Source organism: Camelus bactrianus, chromosome 8, assembly GCF_048773025.1.
Source record: "Camelus bactrianus isolate YW-2024 breed Bactrian camel chromosome 8, ASM4877302v1, whole genome shotgun sequence".
In the NCBI taxonomy this organism is placed as follows: Eukaryota; Metazoa; Chordata; class Mammalia; order Artiodactyla; family Camelidae; genus Camelus; species Camelus bactrianus.
In genome coordinates, this window is record NC_133546.1 from 3,385,786 (window position 1) to 3,400,845 (window position 15,060).

A 15,060-nucleotide genomic window follows, 5' to 3' on the forward strand; every position below is an offset into this window, starting at 1 on the left:
ATGCCTTAATTTTTTTCTAGATTTGTCAAAATGTCCAAATTTGGAAATTGTAATTCAGCTGGCCAAGATTAAACCCTCACCCACTGTAGATGAGAACACATTTCACTGCTCTCTGACTAGCAGCTATTGGAGTTGTTATTTCTGATTCACTCACTCACTCATTCACAGATACTTGTTGAGGACCTACTGTGTGCTGGGCATTACTTTGGGTAATGGAGACAAAGCAGGAGACACCAAATTGGGGCCCCTGGAATCATGGAGCCTGCACTATAGTTGGGGCAGACAAACAAACCAGTAAACCGAAGAGGGGGGAATCATACACGTGTCCCGTGGAAGCATTCCGGGCAGAAGGAGAGCAGGTGCAAAGGCCCCAGGAGCAGAGGGACGTGGCACATCAAGGCGCAGCGGGGATGGCAGTGCAGCAGAAAGGAGGGGGCAAGGCGGAAGGAGTGGGGAAAGATGCCCAGAGTCAGGGCACGGCTTCTCCTGTGAGGGCAACAGGCAGCCCCTGGGGGTTGGTTAGAGTAGAGGAGAGAGGACCAGTCTGTCTCCCTTTGTAAGGGGCTTTGATGGTGAGTTTTACGGGTCAGTCTGGCGGGCTGCAGTGCCCAGGGATTTAATCAAATACTTATAAGGTGTTGGTGTAAAGGTATGTGGTAGACGTGGTCGACATCGACAATCAGTTGACTTGAAGTAAAGGGGAGCACCTTCCTGGATGGGGGTGGGCCTCGTCCAATCAGTTGAAAGCCTTAAGAGCAAAAACTGAAGTTTCCCTGCGAACAAATTCTGCCTCAGGATGGCAGCATCTACTCCCACCAGAGTTCTAGCCTGCTGGTCTGTTCTATAGATTTCAGACTTGCCAGCCCCCACATTGCATGAACCAATTCCTCTAAAGATTTATTTGGAAATACACGTCCTATTGGTACTTTTTGCTGGACAACCTGGGCTGATACAGACCCGAGGGCAGAAACCTTTTATGCAGGGACCCCAGGAGGAGAGTTTTCCAGGAATACAAGCAAGAGGTGATATTGAACCAGCCAGAAACCTTGGGAGTGGCCGGAAGCAGTCAGATGCACGGGAGACAGCGCGTAGAGGGGAGTGAGATGATGTGGAAATGGCAGGATTTGCTGATGGTTTGGGGAAGGCTGGGGGGAGGGCAAGGAACCAAAGGGGACTTTAAGGCTTTTAGTCTGAGCAACAGACAGTGCGGACAGTGGGAGGCACTGGTTTCAGGGACAGTGGAGAGAGTGGGAGGCTCTGGTTTCGGGGACAGTGGGGACAGTGGGGTGGGAGGGAATGATGAGTTTTAGTTTATTTAAGATTCTTACTTGAGCTTTTAAAAATAAATTTTATTTCACCATTTAAATGTCTTCTTATCAACAAGATTAAGCATCTTAAAACATGCGTGTCAGCTGTTTCCTTTCCCCCTTCTGTGTGTCATCTGGCATTTAGTAGATGCTCGAGGACTATTTTTAGTCACTCACTGGCTGCCCACTCGTGTCACGCCTGTTTGTTTTCTGGGCTTTTTGTCTGAGCTCTGTGAGCTTGCATGGTACCTTGTGTAGCACTCAGCAAGAACAAGACATTGATTTCTGTTTGGAATAAGAGCAATTCAGACACCTGGATTCAAATTTCTTAAGTAATAATGAATCTATTCACCCGTCAACAGTGCACAAGTTGTAGACTGTTAGTGCTACTTTATTTCTTTAATTAAAACAGCAAGAAAGTTGCAATTATTTTTTTTAAGGCACGTGCCTTGCTGAGCGGGGCTGTGAAGTGTGTGTGGATGTGTGTGTTTTGACTGTAGGGATCAGTCGGGTGTCCCACCTGTTTAGCTGGAGCACAACCAGTTCCACCTGAAATTTGGGCCAATCTACTCGTAAGCAGGTGGCAGCGTTCTGAAGGAGGAGCGGGTGACATGTCAGAGCTGATTAGAACCTCTTGAAAGCATCTGGTGAGTCCTTCTCTCAGGTGAAAAAAAGAGTCACACTTTGTTCCCATTTTACAGATGAGAATACTGAGTCCCTGCTGTAGGTGGCATTAAAGGTGGTCCATTTAGGGGAATCCACGTCCTTACCTGCTGTGGGAATCAGGTCACACATATCACAGTGGAGGTCTGCCCTGTGTCTCTCACAGACAGTGGACCTCAGCATGGGCCAGAGACTCATAAAGACCTTTCACTTTCCTTCAGCCACGGGACACCTCCACAGCCCCCACCCCACCGTGCGGCCTCACTTTCTGCCGCTGACCTGCGTTCCCACTTTGCAGAGGGCCACCGAGACTAGAGGCCTTCCGATTGGAGCCCCATATTTCCAGCTCATCCGCCACGAAGTCACCCTTGTCCGTATCCGTCGTGGCATTTACCAAGTGTCAGGATTGCAAGAAGAGGCCAGTTCCGTGCTCGCCATGGAAGGGTTGTTGTCACCCCAGCTCCACAGACGAGGACACCGAGGCAGCGGAGGGGAAGCTCTTGCCAGGGCACGGAATTTCAGAGGCCAGGCCTCATCCTGCCCTCCCCTCCCTGCAGCCCCCACTCAGCAGCGCCTCGTTCCCGCATATCCTCAGTACGCAGTGCGTCTCCATCGGTTCCTCCGTCTCAGGGTAAAAACATCTAAATCTCTCCTGTTAAAAATAAAAAGTAACAGAACTTCTTTACCCAATACCCCCCCTCCCCAAACAGGGGCAAATCTGCATTTCAGAGTCGAGCACCTTAAAGGACTGTCTGCTTTCCCTCGGCTGGTCTGTCCGCAGACTTTCCACCCTGTGTGTCCGGGGTGCGTGGGGCGCACGGGGAGCCAGACGGAGGGCTCCTGGCAGAGCCCAGGGAGCCTGAGCCTGCGTGGCCGGTGACGCGTGGCCGGTGAGCTCGCCGTGTACTGGGCGGTGCTTGCCCCACGGCGCACAGAGAAGGCCATGTTGCTGTATTTCTAAATCACGTTGTTTGCCTCTGAATCCTTTCTCCACCGGGTGGAAAGACAGCTCCTATCAACGATTAGAGTTCCTCTCAGATCCAGCCCTTCGTGGGTGGGTATAAAAATCTTGGAGGTAATTTTTTTAAATCTATAAATTGTAAAATTTAAAAATGTCTTTAGAAAGGCCACGAACCAAGAATTAAGGACTTCTCCCTGACATCAAAACTTACCATAAAGTTCATCAAGCGGGTGTGGTGTTGGTGAAACGACAGGACTAGAGAGTCCAGACACAGGCTCACTCAGACGTGGACAGTATTTTTGAAAAGGGTGCAAAGCAACCCCACGGGGAAGGAAAAGTGTCTCCAACAGATGGTGTCAGAACAACTGCAGACGTGTGAGAGCGAAAGTGATCTCTCCAGTCCTGCTTCACACCGTCCATGAAAACCCATTAGAGACGGGTCTGCCCTTCGCGTAAACAACAAAGGGTGAAGCCACCGGAGGCAACACGAGAGAACACCTTCATGACCTTGGGCAGCAAAACCCCCTTTTTTTTAGTGAGGGTAGTGAGGGCGCAGAAAGCATCAAACAAAAAATAAAATGCAGTGTGGAATTCTGGATCGAATCCTGGAACAAAACGAGGGCAGTAGTGGAAAAGCTGGTGAAACCCCATCCAAGCTGGTAGTTCAGATGTCGGTAGCGGACCAGGGTTGATTTTGTAGTTTCCACAAGTGCAGCACAGTCACATAAGGCATTAACCACAGGGGAACCTGGCTGAAGGAACTTTAGGAACTCTTTGCACATTTTAAAAACCTTTCAAGCAAATCTAAAGTTATTATAAAGTACAACGTTAATAAGCACCAGAGAATGCATTGTTTAAATGCCAAGAAGCCCAGAGGGAGGTGGTTCCAGAGCCAGCCCTGTGCTTCCACGAAGTCCTCAGGTATCCAGAGTCTCTCCATGGTTCTGCTGTCCTAGGATTTTGGCTTAGTATTTAGATTTCTTCCCTCTTGGTAGACTGGCCAAAGAGAGAGAACACCCATGTTATTCCTCACTTTTATCAAGGAGGAAAACCCTCCCCAGGAGCTATCAGCAGATTTCCCACCAGAAATGACAGGACAGATCTGGGCAGATGCTTGACTTCCAGCTGCAAGAGGGTCTGGGACAGCAGTCCGGGCCCCTAAAGGAAGGAGGCACACTCACAACAGATAATGTGAGAACAGTTCAGTTACAGAGGAGCTGGGGTGGGGGACCCACTAGGCTGAGGCAGTAACCCCGGGCTGGGACTTTTGAAGGGTGAGCATTCCTGGACCAAAGGGATGGGCAGAGGGAACAGTCACTGGACCCCCAGAGGAGGGCGTCTGCGAGGAAGACGTGCGGTGAGAGGAGCAGGGCGATCTCCAAGGAAAAGAAAGATCTGGCATTACCAGCCGGGACAGTGGGGGTCGGGGAGTGCCGGCAAGCAGCCTGGTCTGCAGGCACTTGGCGGTGGTTGCCACACTCCCCGACGTGGTGGCGCTGGCGGCTCCACACCTGTTTATGAGCTTCTCTACCTGTGAAAGGGCAATGGTGACAGTCACTCCTTCGTATAATTACTTTGCGGTGCAGTGGGGAAGTAAGGGTGAAGCGCTGGCGTACTGCTTGGACTACAGTAAATACTCAGAGTCAGTATGAGCGTGACCTTATCATGTCGCTTCTCTAACCAGATCTCCCTCTTCCCTCACTCAGCCTGCATCACCGTTGCCTTAGGATGTGCCACGGCGACCTGTAAGGCCGGACGCGGTTTGCAAGTCTGACCCTTGGCCGGCAGCATCAGCAGCCCTGGGAACTGGTTAGAAACGCGAATCCTCAGCCTGACTTGAGACCTATTGAATTAGAAACGTGGAGGTGTTTAATCAGCTCCGGGGGTGGGGGGTGGGGGGTCTCCCGGGGTTGGCGTGCAGATCAGGCAGGACTGGCGCTGGGGGTGGGGGTGGGGTGGGGTGGGGGCGGTGCTCTGACAGCACCTGGCTCCGCTTTGGCGCGTGCGTTCCCTGGTGCGCGGCGACCGGTGCTGTGATGAGACCCGCCTCTGAACGTGGTCAGGAATCCCCGCGCAGCCCTGATGCTGCTCGGGAGAGACGACCCCGATGACCTAGCATCCGGGGTTGGCGCGGGGCGGAGGGCTGGTCCCACCGCGATCCCAGCATCCTCGCGCGGAGGATGGAGAGGCTGGGGGAGCCTCGTAGCAGCGACTGCGTGAGAAGCCCGAGACTGACCCGCTCTTACCCGGGCGCACGGCACCCATCCCGCCGGAACGTCACTCTCTCCCGCGGAAGGCTTCGTGTTTTGGTGTGGGAAAAAAAATCCCACAGCAAAAGACAGTCTGTGTGCAAAAACTGTGTGTGTGTGTGTGTGTGTGCGCGCGCGCGCGTGCACTTAAGGAAAAAACGGGGGAGAATGGAGTTTCTAAGGAATAAATTTATTTTCTATTTACATTAGAGCAAGGCTTACAGATCAGTTACATAAAAATGCAAACCCTAACTATAAATGTGGGTATAAATGTTGCAAGTATTCCAAGGGCCTGTTTTCTGAGCATTTTTACCTAGTTCAGGAAACGCTGCTGCTGCTTTTCCGCACAGCTGAAGCGCTGCGTCCCCTCACCCTCCGGGCGGACCTGAAGCAAGCGCTAAGCTGAAGCAGTAAGTAAACGTGCATCCATCAGCGACTTTTGACCCTACTTTACTTAGATTTTAGGAGAATTTGTGTTTGTCAGAACAATCAATTAGGACTCTTGAAAGTCTGAAAATCTTTCCAAGGAATAGCAAGCAACCTGAATTAGTATCATAAAAAATTAACTCTTTTATTGGCTGTTTTGTGGGTAAGTCCAGGTGCGTGTTTGGTCTCAGGCTGGTGACAGGGGTGGGTGGTGGGGGCACTGGGGCTGCTTGGGGTTCAGGGGGTCCCGCAGTATTCTCTCTGTAGGTCCTCAAGACTATTCTCCAGGCTTCTCCCCTGTCTCCATGGTATTCCTTGCATTAAAACCAATTATGTAAAATTCCAAGAGCAGGGAAGTTTTATCTATATTTATAAATATAGTTACTCAGCTTTTTAAATAGACTTTATTTCTTAGAGCAGTTTGAGGTTCACAGCAAAATTGAGAAGGTACAGAGATTTCTCATAGACACCCCCTCCCCATGCACAACGTCCTCCATCATCAACATCCCCCAACAGAGTAGTGGATTTATTATACTTGATGGACCCATGTTGACCCATCATCGCCCCAAGTCCATAGCTGACATGAGGTTTCGCTCTTGGTGTTGATCACTCCCTGGGTATAACGGCACCCACCACCACTGTGGTGCCACACAGAGTAGTTCCACTGCCCTGCGGAGCCTCTGTGCTCCCCCTAGTCCTGCGTTCCCTAACCCCAGGCAACCACTGGTCTGTTTACTTCTTCCGTAGAATGTCATAGAGCTAGAATCATACAGTATGTAGACTTTTCAGACTGGCTTTTTTTCACTTTGTAATTGCATTTAAGTTTCCTCTATGCCCTTTCATGGCTTAATAGCTCACTGCTTTTTAGCCCTGAATACTATCCCTTTGTCTGGAGGTATCACAAAGCATGTATCCATCACCTGCTGAAGGACATCTTGGTTGCTTCCAACTTTTGGCAATTATGAATAAAGTTGTTATAAACGTTCATATGCACTTTTGGGTCATTTGGAAAGAGTATATTTAGGTTTGTAAGAAAATGCAAGACTCCTTCCACAGTGGCGGCAGCATCTGCATCCCACCAGCAAGAAGCAAGAGCCCTGTTGCCCCACGTCCTCGCCAGCGCTGGGTGTCGTCAGCCTTCTGCATTTTGGCCACTCGAACAGGCGTGTGGTGGCGCCTCGCTGCTGTTTAAACTAGCATTTCCCTGAAGACAAGTGATGTACAGCGTCTGATCCCTTACTATTTGCCATCTGTACAATCTTCTTTGGTGAAGTGTCTATTCAGACTTTCCGCTCACTTTTAAATTAGATTGTTCATTTTCATACTGTTGAGCTTTAAAAGCTCTTCTTTGTATATTTTGGATAACAGTCCTTCACCAGGTACATCTTTTGCAAGTATTTTCTCTCAGTCTGTGGTTTGCCTTCTCATTCTCTTGAGAGTTATTTACCTTTAACATAAAATTAAAGCATCTTGAAAATCTTTGAAAAATGCATTAAGCGACTAAAACAATTCCACCTACTTTGGTGCTCCTTTACTTTGGAAATTAGGAATTTGAGCTTTTCTGGGGCAAGAAGGGTAAAACTTCAGAATATATACATTATTTTCTGTAAGCATGTGCTCTCAGTAGTTTTACTGTTATAAAAATAACCCTTCTGTTAGAAATTTTGGAAAATAGTCAACAATATTAAAAAGCAGAAGAATGTCAATAATCAGGCACACCCACAGGCTATCAGTGTTCACGTTTTGGCATGTTTACTTCTTCCTGCCAATCTTTTTTTTTTTTTTTAACACATTCCTTTATGAAAATAAATCATCTGGCCCTTTCACTTAAATTATTGTTTAATATGTTTTCCTACGTTATTTCTTCTCAATAATAAGCAGCAGATTAGCACCATTCATTTCAGAGGAATGAAAATATTTGTAACATCACACACACCCACACATAAAGTAGAAATATGGTTAATCAGACCAGATGACAGTCTCCTATTTCAATTCTTTGCCGCTGCAGATTCTAAATCAAAGCCTTCATTTTAAAGATTAAGAACAAAAAAGCAATTAGTTGAAGGGATTTGTCCAAGATTCCACAGCAAGTCCAGGGGATAATTAGAACTAAGACTGACATCGTCTACTCTTTCAGACTGCCCCTTCGGCACACTGTCAGTCTCTGAGACGGAGATGGTGTCCTGCAGCATTTTCCAAAAATAACTCATTTTCCTTTTTGAGCATCTACTGGGACTTGTGCATATACAGACATGGTGAAGCCTTGATCTGAATCCTGCAGGCTCCTCTCCTGCCTCTGTGACGTGGGAAAAAACATGACCAGAAAAGCAGTGGAAGGAACTGGGAAAATCTTCAAGGACAAGGCATTCATAGCACCCGAACAGAAGTGTCTTAGCACCAAAGTATTTCTGGACGATGTGCAAAATTGCGTGGAATCTGAGGAGATTACTGCGCACTTCATAATGTTTTATCACAAAGGATAACTCGCCACTGGGTCAAATATACCCAATTACTATGTATTTTTATGAAAGAATTTTGAAATATACTTATGGAAATATATGTCCCATTCATAATATGAATAAACATTGACCAAAGTAGCAGAGTGAGTGAAATAGCAGTAACTTTAATCAAACACCATTGTCTTTTTTTGTGAACTATTTTAATTCGGACTTGCAGTTAGTAAGCGCATTTAAACTTATTTACAACACGTCTTTATCCTTAGAATGCTGAATAAAGCATTTTGTTCAGAATGCTGAATATCTGAACTTGGATTTGTTGTAACATGTTCTAATTTGCTTAGATCCATTCATAAATGTCAAAATGGATTGTAAAGAGGAACACTTTTTGCAAGAGTAAACTGCTTTTTCACAGTCTCCATTGATTCTTATCATGGAGACTGGATCTCAGATTACTTTATCATCCGAGTTTGCTTGGCTTTGGCGCTCAGCTCAGCCTTCTGGTTATTATATTTAAGTGAATATTATGTTTTATGCTCAAATCAATACAAAATCCTTTGGATCTAATTCATTCAAAATGTATGACCTCAAGAACTATTTAATTTGGTCTATGGACATGCAATGTTTCCTTCTTGAAATGTGTAACAGGAGAATTTTAATTCCAAGATGAGTTTTCAGATTCTGCTGTTAGTGTGTGTTGCACATTTGTTCTTGTATCTTTCCTGCCCGGAAGAGGAGGAGTCAGGGCACCCCGAAGAGTTTTCCCGTGTCCTAATGATGCAAGACTGTCCTGATCTGGAAACAGAGAATGAAAGAGGACTGCCTTCCAAGATGGAGGGGATAACTGTTGATTTTACAGGTGTCTTCATAGAATGCTCCCCACCAGTCACTGCCTCTTCACTTATAGCTTCCGGTTGCTAAGCAGCGGCTCCTTTGGGCCTCAGAGTCTCAGCAGCACGCTGGCAGTGCTTCTCTGAGCATTAACTGTGTGCCCTCCCAGTGTCTGGAGATTCCCATTGCTGACTCTTCTGTAACCCTGCCCCATCAGTCAACTCTCTCCTTACTCTTCAATCTCCCCTTTCCTGGGTCTTTTCCCTCAACGTGTGAACATGCCCAAGTTATCCACATTACAGACAAACAGTCAGCAAGGAAAAGTAACAAACATCCCTCGAGTTTACTCTTCTACAGTGTGGACTGTCTATCCAGCGTCTGTACCCACTTCTGCCTTCCTAAGAGAATCATGTTTTTAAATTGCTTTATATTAAAAAAATTTTTTTTTTTTAATTTTCACAGTCATCATAGCCCTTGTAGTGTGGCAGACCTGACCTTCCGTCGAGCCTCAAGAGTGGATCTCAAATTCCACCAAGTCAGCAGTTCTCCATTTAATCTGCACGTGCAACTTATCTCAGGGGAACTTAGGAAAAAAAAAAAAAAAAAGAAAAAGGATGCCTGAGCCTCAGCCTGGACCAATTAAGTTGACAGACTGGTGGGACTGGGCATCAGAAATTTTCACAAGTCCCCTGGTGCTTCTAGTGGATGCAGCTGGTGGTTTCGACGTCATCCCTCCCCAGTGTTTGGTCAGGAACTCAGGCTGAAGCTGGGGGCCAGTGTTCCCCAGTGACTCTTACTGTCTAGGACCCAAGTTGGCCCAATCAGATGAAAGGGAAGGGTGCCGCTGTGCGGCTGTGAGTGTGTCCTCTGGTCCTCGGAAGGTCAACAGGAGGCCAGCTGCTCAGGTGCTACTGGCCACTGTCTGGTAACGATGAGGAAGGGCATTGAGAAAGCAGTGTAGACACAGAGGTGGGCACAGGGAGGAGAGTGGCGTGCGGATTGTGAACTGACCTTGACCACAGTCCCCCGAAGGCCACCCACCTGTCTCCTCAGGGTGTCTTCTCATTTGAGCCACGCTGAGTCAGGCTGGGCTGCTTGCGGCCTTCTTCACTCTCTGCTTTCCTCTTCGAGGTGTTTCGGGCCACGGTCCCCTGACCTCCTCATGTTTATTAAGGGGCTGCCGGCAGGCGTCTACCCGGGACACCCAGCACCGTTCTTGCCAAAGTGGGTAACGGCGTCCTTCTCCTTGGTCCCCTGCTCATCCTGTTCCGCTGCCTCCGTCTCAAGCCCGTTCCCGGCCACGCGCAGCACCACACGACCGCTGCTTCGCCTCCCGGGGGAGGTTTCTCAGCCTTTCCTTCCTGCCATGTGAAGAAGGTTCCACCTTTAAAATCAGCTCCGATGGTCACCCGTCTAGGAACCTCCTTCACTCTCTCAGAGTGGCCCGCCGTCCCTCCTGTGCACAGACCGTCACAGCTGTGGTCGTTTTCTGTTCACGGATCAGAGTCCCCCCACCCCCGAGAGGCTGCTGCTCAGGCGAGGGCTGCACAAGTCACACCTGTGTCTTCAGTATCTTCACCATGTGTGATGGTGATGCGTTTTTGTGACTGTTAAGGGGTGTACTGTGTCCTCGCAGAAGATGTCGAATTCCTAGCCCCAGGACCTCCGAATGCAAACTTACTTGAAAATAGAGCCTTGGCAGGTTGTCAAGATGAGGCCTTAGGGTGAGCCCTCACGCAGTGTGACAACGTCCTTACCGGAGGGGATCGGGGACAGAGAGGCCGGCACGCAGGGAGAACGCCGCGTGAAGGTGGGAGTGGCGATGCCATGAGCCAACGGGCCGTCGGGAGCAGGGCCAGCAGCCTGGGGCAGGGGGAACGTGGCTCTATTGACACCTGGATTTGGGCTTCTGGCCTCGGAACTGTGAGAGGATAAATTTCTGTTGTCGAATCCACCCAGCCTGCGGTGTTCTGTTACAGCAGCCGTAGGAAGAAGTGAGGAACCCCTGCCGGACGGCCGAGGGAGCAGGGAGCAGGGAAGCCAGCCTCAGCCGCTGGCACCAGCTCTGACCCCCAGGCAGGTGGGGACAGAGGGTGCGGGAGGCAAGCTCAGTGCAGGGCTGTGTCCTGGGATTCAAACCCAGACCGCCCTGCCCAGGAGGATGTAAATACTGGGCGTGACTTTTTGCTTGTGAATTGAGACCCCTCACTCTCAGTTAAGAAAACTATCTCTGAACCTCAGTTTTACCTAGATTTCTTATTCTTTACTAAGAATTTATGTCAGGCTTTAAAACCTATCTCAAAGTAATTGTTTGCTTCAGTGTATTTTCCATTTCAGATCCCCTCGGTTCATTGGGAGCAGTCCAGGTTTTGCCTCTCTCCGGGCAATGCTTGGCTAGACACTTTCCTATACTTTCAAAATACTGAACTCAGAGTTCCGGCAGAAATGACGAAATAGTGGTGAAACTCTCTTCAGGTAGTAACGTGAAACTGACCCCTGTGATTTTTTCAAATCTCAAGGATTTTACACACAAATACAGTTGGTTTATGCTCTTGTCAAATGGCTGAACATTTAGCATCTAACTGTTCCAGGAATGTAACTGTGAGCTTGTTCTTTCTGAGAACATTACTCGTCACACTCGTGATGAGCCTGTTTGGCTGCTGCCCCCACCCCTCCACCGCTCCCCCATCTAAATCAGGCACATTCCAGTCTCCTCGGCTCGTGCAGAGCTGCGGCTTTTGGAGTTAAGTGGACTTTCATTGGCATGTTGTCCAGAATGTTACAAAGAAGACCTCGGACTCTTTGATGGGAACTTCCTACCGCTGAGCAGAGGCCAGTGCAGGTGGCCCGCCCATCTCCACCCTGGCGGGGTCATGAAGGCCGGTGGAATGTCACTCTTGTGTTGGTGCTTTAATGCCCTCCAGTTCCCCTCTTTCCAAACGGGAGGTGATGATAATAATAACTTGTGACAACATGGTGAAGGTCAAGTCCCACAAGAACATGGTTTGGAGATTCAGTGATTGAAGTCACCCCTTCTGTGGGAGTCCCACACACGCCCCTCGAAGGGGCAGCAGGTTCCCGGGCACCAGCGCTGAGGGTCACAGGATGGACAGCTGAGCTGGGATTCTCGGAGACTGTACCCAGCCCTGAACGCTCCCACCGAGGAGTGTGGAAGCCAGGCTAGTTATCGCCAACTTCCATGGTGCATCAGTTGAGGGCTGCTCGTGGGGCTGAGTCGTCACCCTGGTGCCCCTGTATGAGCCAGCAGACCCCTGTGGCCAGGGGTGGACCTCAGGAGAGCGGCACAGGGGCTCGGCGGGGTGCGTGGGGACTTGCCGCCAAGCTGCAGGTGACATCCGGGCAGAGAGAGGCACGATGGGCAGGCGGGGACAGTACATGCTGCTACAGGGAGACAGAAAGCCCAGGGCAAGCAGGACAGAGAGGGCACAGTGAGAGCCCGCAGGCAGCAGCTGAGGTGAGACGTGTGGCCCCTGGGGGCTGAGGGTGTCTTCCTGACTCCTCCAGGGACACCAGCCTAGTGTGTCTGTGTCCTGGCCTGTAGTGTCCTCATAAAACCTCCCCTTTGCCAGTTCGAGTGGATTTCTGTCCCTTACCCCCAGCGCCCTGATCAGAACACTTGTATGATCCGATGCATTCAAGCATTTATGCGTAAAACTTGACTGAGAACTGACCGTGTGCCGGCCAGCTCTGCAGAGACAAATGTTAATAAAATCTGGGGGTTGTCTGGGGTAGCTTACACTGTGGGGAGCTGTTTAAGTTAAAACCAACTATTCCTAATAAAACTAGGAGATATTAATATGCTAAGATTCACTTTAACATGCGTTTGGAATTCACGTATTTATTAGGGTTCTTAGACAGGAGACACCTGGAGGACAGAGGCACTGCTGCTCGGCGGCGAGGACCGCGCTAGGAGTTTAGGTTGTCTTCATCTGGTGGGGTCGCCGGAGCTTGTCGCCGGCTTGCGAGGGGGCTGGACTTTCCACACCACCTCTGTCACCCTGCAAGGAAGTTTCCTGGTGCCCTGCCCTCCTCCTGGTCTCAGAGTTACCCTTCTGCATCCTGGTGGGCAGCCTTGAAACTGCCCAAGAGGATTATTCTACGTTGGGAGTTTTTATCCTTTCCCCCATCACAGCCCCAGACAGTCTTAAATTTCTGCAAGAAAGATGACTTTTTTCCTCTTTTGCAGACACGGCTACCTCTTGAAGAAACACTGTCCATTTATCTAACCTAAAGCACATTGACTGTCTTTTAAGTGAATTGCTGACGTAGGCAGCAAAGAGAGTTGTCAATTCTGACATTACTGGTAACTTTGCAGCCGCTCCCATTCCTGTACATGTCATTGAGAATACGAAGCCTAGATCAGGAAACGAAATCAGACACGCGTGGCTGATGATACAGCCCCACGAGTCACACACGGCCGCTTCGGGGTAGCTGCTGTGCCGGCGAGGGTCCAGGGCTGTCTGCTGCCGCCTCGCGCGCGGTGTCTGTGACCGTCCCAGCCTGCCTGTTCAAGGGCTTTTTTACCTTACAGACTCAGTGCACGTTCTGAAGCCCCTCTACTCTCAGGAAATATTAATACTTTGTAATCTATATAAATGAGCTAATTAAACTTTGACTGAACTTACCGGTAATGTGGTGGGTGCAGACGTGCAGGTCAGCCGCGTGTGCAGAATCGGAGATTCAACGCCTGAGTCGGCAAACACAGGAAAGGCGTGACAAAGGACGCTTTCGCGTCTAGAGCTGTCCCATCACCTTGGCCCGTCTGCTGTGACAAGAGCTCCAGGCAGCAGTGACAGAGAATGCACATCACGGTCCCCGGTGAAAGTACCTCTGCTTACTTTACTGTCAGAATAGATCTGAAGGCACAGGCCACTGCCTGCCGGCCCGCCTGGGGACGGAGTCCTCTTCCTCCCGCGTTGGTGAGAGGCCTCCCTGTACTGGTCCAGGATCCTAGGCCCAAGAGCTCGCCTTCACCTTCCCCAGTACAGAGGTTTTGGTTGTTTTGCTTTGTTTTGTTTTCGCCTTTTACCCTTCCCCAGCTGCACTGGGTCATCCTGTAGACAATGGGAGGGGCTGGGTCCTACCAGTGGCTTCAGGGTCAATTGTCACCTTTCATCCCGTGCCTTTGCGCCGCCGTGAGCCGCGCTGCCCCCCAGGCCGCCTCGGGCAGGAGCGCGGAAGGAGTCGGCGCGGGCTGTGACCTCCTCTGGCGTCTCTGGCTTCCAGACGTTCTACGCTCTCAGGCTTCCCCACACAGGCCCTTGGGAATTTTAACATTTTTGGCTAAAATCTTTGTGTTTGCTGCGTGGCCGTGTGGCCTCTGGCATCTGTCCCGCCTCTGCTCTGCGGCAAGCGGGCGGGCGTCCCTCTCCTCTCTCCTCAGACGGTGGGTCATGCTTTCCCTTGGGCGTTCGGTGACTCGCTCGCTCTGTGACTTCTCCGCTCTGACGGCACGGTTACTGTGGTTGAAGTTCTCCGGCTTTTCTTGCGGCTGGAGGAGGAGGGTGCTCTTTCCAGCCTCCGCATCCTGGGCGCAAGGAAAACGCCTTCCCCGGTCACATTTCTGGTCGTCAATCTGTGCTGACAGCTTCTGACCCCCTGTGCCAGCAGAGTCACTCATGTTTACAAACACAATCCACAGGTGCTGGGAACGTCTGGACAGGCCTTTTGAATCTCCTAAGAGGCTAAATATTATCTTGCGCAGCTTTGGAATTCTATTGACTTAGAGATGCCTGCTTTATTGAAACTTGGTTGTACTTGCAGGACAACCTCCAAGAATGTCAAGCCTCCAGACCCACTTTTCAGGTTTGTGTAACAGCCCCCAGGAGTTGGGGGGGGGGCAGGTGCTACCCATGGAAGCAGGCAGGCCAGGGTCCCAGGCGACAGGCTGGGCTGACCTGCTCCTGAAAATCCTCCCTGTTGAGAACGTAGCTTGGAGTCCGTGCTGCAGTGGCTTTCCTGCGCTCACTCTTCTGTAACCTGATCATTATCCCCCGCCTCCCCCTGCCACCAGGCTGCCTCCCCCTCCTTCCAGTTCGAAGTTTTTCTTCTCATATCAAGTCATTTAAAACAGTCAAAAGCACTTTCCAGTTTGCATTCCATTTACACTTAGCGCTTTTCACTCAAGCCTTTCTATGGAGACTTGA

The 15,060-nt window shown here is 49.9% G+C and overlaps 1 protein-coding gene across 4 annotated transcripts in view; it reads left to right on the forward strand.

Moving 5' to 3' along the window:
- Positions 1-14,643, forward strand: part of C8H6orf118 (chromosome 8 C6orf118 homolog) — a 46,066-nt gene extending 31,423 nt beyond the window's left edge. For 2 of the 4 annotated variants that reach the window (XR_012508503.1, XR_012508506.1), the window contains one exon: positions 1,808-4,791. The gene's annotated coding sequence lies outside the window, so the exon portion shown is untranslated. Of the gene's footprint in view, positions 1-1,807; positions 4,792-9,355 lie in introns of those variants that run through there. The other 2 variants (XR_012508504.1, XR_012508505.1) reach the window with 2 other exon arrangements.
- Positions 14,644-15,060: the final 417 nt, after the last annotated feature.